Source organism: Empidonax traillii, unplaced genomic scaffold (assembly GCF_003031625.1).
Source record: "Empidonax traillii isolate 1590-97213 ecotype Southwest subspecies unplaced genomic scaffold, ASM303162v1 scaffold196:size3368384, whole genome shotgun sequence".
Lineage (NCBI taxonomy): Eukaryota > Metazoa > Chordata > Aves > Passeriformes > Tyrannidae > Empidonax > Empidonax traillii.
Window position 1 is genome coordinate 872952 of NW_020955389.1, and position 5789 is coordinate 878740.

Below are 5789 nucleotides of genomic sequence, written 5' to 3' on the forward strand. Positions count from 1 at the left end.
CTTCCAACGCACAAACCATCCCCTCTTAAAACTTTCTTACAAATGTGAGAAAAGTGCTTAGCCGTGTTAGGAAGGGACCCTTTCAAATTAAGTCCCCCAGCTGCAGGGTTTTGCTAAGCAGGGGCTTCTCCGACTCGGGGCTGATGGGGAAGGATGGTTGTTCCCCCACCCTCCCGCTGTGCCCCAGGAGCCAAGGCCAGGGCCATGGACCTGAGGAGGGGAAGGCGGGCTAGGCCCGGCCGCTGGGTCTCCCTCCATGCTGGTCCATGTGCGTGGTGGGATGGGTGCAAGGCAACGAAGAAAAGGGCACGGGGGTGCAAAAGGAGGGAGGTGCGCGGGGCGACGAGACGCGACACTTACTGAAGAGCCGTCGCCGCCTGACCCTGCATCGCCAGAGCCGCTTCCGCATCCAGTGCAGGCACGGGGACAGGTCCATGGCTGGAGGGGCCGCCCGTCCCCGGGGCCACCCGGCACGGCCCGCTCCCCGCTGGGCAAGCCTGCGGCAGCCCCGGGCCAAGCCCCGGGCCGCCGGCAGGATGCGGCGGGCGGCCACCGAGGCCCTGCCGTCCCTCTGTCGCCATGCCATGTTTTATGCATGAAGGTGATGGCACGTAATTTCATCCCGATTCTCCGCGCCTGGTGTGTACGTGAGCACCTGCGACGTGGAGGAGCCAAGGCACCAGTCCCGGGAGAGAGCGAGCTCAAGGGGGAGGCAAGGACAGTGCAGCCCTCCCAGGGTGGGAAGAACGGGGCCTTTTCCAGACTCTACAGAATGGGCTGAAGTTCACCCGACTGTGGGTCAGTGCCACGCTGTGTGGATCCTGGAACGAGGAGGGATCCAAGGGTGTTAGGGAGTCTTGCAGAAACCCATAGGCGCTCTGGTCACAAAGCCGTGCCTCGTGTTTGAAACCTCAACCTCACTGCTGCCTTCTGAGGAAACAGTGGAGCCAAGAGTGTTTGAGGGCAGTACAGCTTCAGCATGTCCGTGTCAGTGCTGCACTGGTAGGGATGGCCAGCATTTCTCAATTACATTCTAATTTCAGTTTTGCTATTACAGTAATCCCTGGAGTGCCACTTGCAACCCTGTCACTGGCCTCTTCTCCAGTGAGTTGACAATTTGGGTCCCTGCTTTCATACCTATAAGCTTTGCCTCAGCAAACACGTTTGTGGGTTTTACCTTAAATGTTCCCTGTATCACAAGAAAGAGGTCACAACACACACACCTCACACACCCTTTACCAGGGAAGAGCAGAGCTAAGAAGTCTGGAGCACACGATCTGTGTTGCAAATCCATGAGCTGTGTTGCAAATACATAAGCTGTGTCTTCCCCAGCAGGACTCCTGAAGGTTTGCCTGTGGCAGGTCTTGCCACGTGCAGCTGAGACCACTGAAGGCTAGACTCAGGACAGCAAGCCCTGCCACATGCGCCACTGTAACTGGAGAGCAGTGGATGGCAGGGTTTCAGGTTTCCTTGCCATTTGAATCTCATAGTAGGGTCATCCAAAGGGCCGTCGTTGATTTTTTGCTTCTGATGTAGGCAGGTAAATCTTGTGCTGTCATTGTAATGATAGACAAAACCCAGCAGATGTATTTGAGCTTCATTTTAAAGCTCTTTGATTCATCCTGATCTGGACTAAATGTAGTATTTTGAATCCCTATTGGGATATGAAAAACTCACTCTTATTTGTCCCTGAAGGTTAAGTTAATGTCCAGGCATAGCTCATCCACACTGGGAATTCACACTAAATTCTGTATGACAACCCCAAACAGTCTAGAGATTTCAAACTAAAACCACAAATCACTGTCAAGTCAAGATAAGAAATTCCACAGACATCCATTACATTTTGCCAGGCAACAGTCAGGTCAGGTTATTCATTTGGAGCTGATCAGAAACAAAAGTAAAGGGTGGTGCAGAAACACTTTAAAAAATATAAAGAATTCGCTTTGAGTCTTGTGTCACTGGGTGCTTGGAGAGTGGTCAGAGTGAATTAACCGTATATTATGGTGGACAACACTTGGTGTAACAGGAAGCAGCTGACCCAGGTTATTTTCTCCACCAACATGCGTCCGGTATTTCAACAGGCACCATCACCTATTTTTGTTCCTGTCAAGAAGGACTCATTATATGATGCTTCAGGTCTGCTGAAATCATTGCTGTACCAGACTGAAAGGGATTCCTGGGTCACTATGTCCAGTCTCACCTGCTTTGGCAATCCCAACATATTTCCAATCTTCAATAAATTATATCTCAGAATTAGGCTTCCTGTCCTCTTTTACTTGAGGAAGAAGGAAATAGGAATTGAGGGAGTTTTAAGTGGTGAAAAATCACTTTTTGATTAGAATTCAGCATGGCTGTGATCTCAGTGTCATCAGTTACTTGCACTGATGCTGATGCACATAATTTACAGCAAAAATTGAGACATAACAGCAGGTATGTGTGGGCTGGAAAGAGAAATTAGATTTGAAGTGAGAAAGGTATGATGGGTTTGGTGTATTTTATGCTTAAATAGTGCTTATAATTGTCTTTTTAGAATTGTACAGACGAATCGAATAATATAAGAGATGGGCTATGTAGCATTCAATTTTGCTTATTTAAGGAAAATACATTACGATGACAAGTATATTTGTGCTGATGATAGCTTGTTTTCTTCAGTATTTGATGTTTGCCCTCCTCCTTTTTTTTTCTTTTTTAATCGCAAACACACCTAAGCTTAGAATAAGCTGTTTGTAGATGTATTTTTACCTTAGAGTAGGCAGAAGTCAGTTTTTACATTTGATTGGTTCCAATTAAATATTATTTTCTTCATAACGCTCTGGGTGATTTGTGTGCAGTCCTCTGGCACCAAAGTGCAAAGGAGACATTCAGAAAAGCTAATTATACACACCATTTTTGGCACCATCACCCATTCAATTTTCCTCCGACTCGTTTTCTTTAAATGAATGATGGCATGTCAGAGTCACAAGGCAGGACACCAAGTACATGTGTCTTTCTGCATTTTACTTTAAAATCTTGGTGGAGAGGAAGACACATGCAGTTGCACAGAAGAAAGAGGAACTGCTGAGCCAGTTCACACCCAAGCATGCTGCTTCTGTAACTCCAGTCAGCAAGAAAAACCTTGGCAACAGTCAGTGAAGGCATCAGCCAACAAAGGCAGCATCCTTTCGTCATCACAGCATTTCTAAGGTTAAGTATAACTGCTCAATCCAATGCTTACCATTGACCTCCTAGCGCAATGTAGTTTTCCAGCGGCTGCTGCTATTTCTCTGGCAAGACAGAGACCTCCTGCAGATCATGATGGCCTCAAATTGGTGCTTCAAGCCCTGACTTGTGGGTCTACTACTTGCTTCCTTAACATACTGCTGATAAATTAACACAGTTAATGAACCTTCTTCCTCAGCAGAAAGGATCTGTGGTGGAGTTATGTTCCCCCATCACTCTAAAAGACCATGAGATGCTTTGATTGTGATGTAAGAAAAAATTTTTCAAGCTAGCAAACCCCAAACTTGCTAAATGTCAGAGCATTGTACTATGGCTTGTCAGGTGTCTATTTTGATGTACACTGGTGTTCAATCTTAGTTCATGCCTGAAAGCAGTCAATGTAGTGATGTTAGTGGGTGTCAAAAGCACACAGGGCACTCAGTGATGGGCTAAGTAGCATTTCAGGGAGAGCTTCCACTTAAGCCCTTCACTCAGTGTACTTCAGTGCAATGATTTAGTTAGTTAAATCACTGGCTAACAGGGTTTATAAATACTGGGGCGGGCAGTGAGGAAGGCAGCATTGCTGGCTTAGGATGCAACCCTGGCTGTTCAGCTCTCATACTGCAGTGCAGTCCTGTGCTCTTCTTGTGCCACCTATTGACCAGTTCCCTTTGGCTTTCAATTCAGAAAAGGAATTTTTTTTTCCTTTTATTTATTTTTCTTTAATTTATTTATTTATATTTTTTATTTATTTATTTATAATTTTTATTTATTTATTTTAAAATGCAATTCTTTGATGTAGTATTTTGCCCAAGAAATTATTAGCTAGTGAATGCAATCAATTTTCAGGCTTTGATAACAAGCTCTAATTTAGAGCTGAACCACCCTATCCTGCACTGGCTGGCTCAGTACAAGGAGAAGGGATGGGATGGGATTGTCTGTGTTATCCAGCATGCCAGGTCCAACAGTGCTTTCTCTCCTTAAATACTTAATTCCTTGCTGAAATCATTGAGAATGTACAGATGTTCAAAAACAGAATTTACCTGGAGAGTTTGCTCTCTGTCCAGAGGTGCTTTCCATGGCATGGCTGAGCTATGACAAGGAATGACTTCTCATTCCAATATCAGGGAGAAATACTGAAGTGCAGGCTTCAGGTCCTTACACACTATGTGTATTAGTTAATAGAGAAGTGCTTTTCTTTTGCCTTTCCAACTCCCTGAAATTAGGAATTACCCTGCAGAATTAAGAAAATACTTTCAACTTTTTTATCAAAAGTTAAGGCAATGGCTAAATTAATACGTGTCTCCCACCTGGGACATTTCTTAAGTTCTTTAAAGTGGAAAACACATACCCTGTATATGTTTAGCTGTACAGCTACCTCTTTGCATCTATCTTGGGTAGATAAACCCCATATTGACCTAACACTGTGAGATGCTCTGCCAGTGGTGCAACAGTGGCTTTAACAATTGTAGTAGGCTCAATATTAGTATTGCTCTGCAAACATTTGCGATAGCTATTGTCTTCCTCACTCTGACTGTGGCAGTTAACCCTCTGAAGGGTTCAGGGTAAAAAAAGTTACTCCATCCCTCATCAAGAACTGACTGAAACCTGTGAAGGGTAGCACATTGATAGGACAGGGCTGGGAATCTTATATGACCGTGGTATCGATAAATAATTTCTCCAGAATAATATCATCAGTGGACTGTGCAGGCTGTAGTGGTTGTGGGTGATTCTAGTTCTAGAGCTTCTCACAAGGAAAAAGGTGGTCAAAATGGCACCCTTTTCTACGTACGATTTTAAATGACCATTTTTCTTTGGGGCCAAAGCAGCCTTGGCCAGGCCAGGGCGTGCCACTGGAGAAATTGCTTCCAGCTGCAGTTTCTACCTCCCACTCATCCTCTCCTCCAGCTGCACATTTCAGTGGGGCCATGACCTCAATGTGTATTTTTAAAAATATGTGGAAAATAAGCTTTCAGATTTTGTCATTGCTAAATGGACTGCCTCTTGCAACTCTTTATTCAGTGGAAAGGTAGAAATGGGAAGATGGGATGACAGGCTTATTCACACTAACTTAAAGCGTGATGGAAATTTCATATACTCTTTAAAAGGCATGACAAAGAGACCAAGGACAAATTCTGTGTTTGGAGACACAGTATTTTCTTTTTAGTTACTAAAGTTCACTATGTGATCTTAATTAGTATTTTTCCTTGCATTTTACTAGTTGGCCTGTGGGCAATTTCTTCTAAAATTAATTGGATTAATCATTCCAGAAATCTCAACTGAATGATTACGTATATACAAAATATTTTTAGAAACAATGTCAGAGATTGGCAAGCATTTTGAATTCGCTGCCAATAAACTTGGCACACCACTGTACAGAAAGAAGGTTTTTTAGGTAGCTATGAGAGATTTATTGTTCTATGCTCAACTATCCTACACGACCTGACATAAAGCACCAAGCATTTAGGATTTAGAAATAATCTGATGCTTCTCACTTGCATACATAGATTTGAGTCAGAAACACTGTAGGAAGCTCACCTCTGACAAAAAAAAAAAAAAAAAAAAAAAAAAAAAAAAAAAAAAAAAAAAAA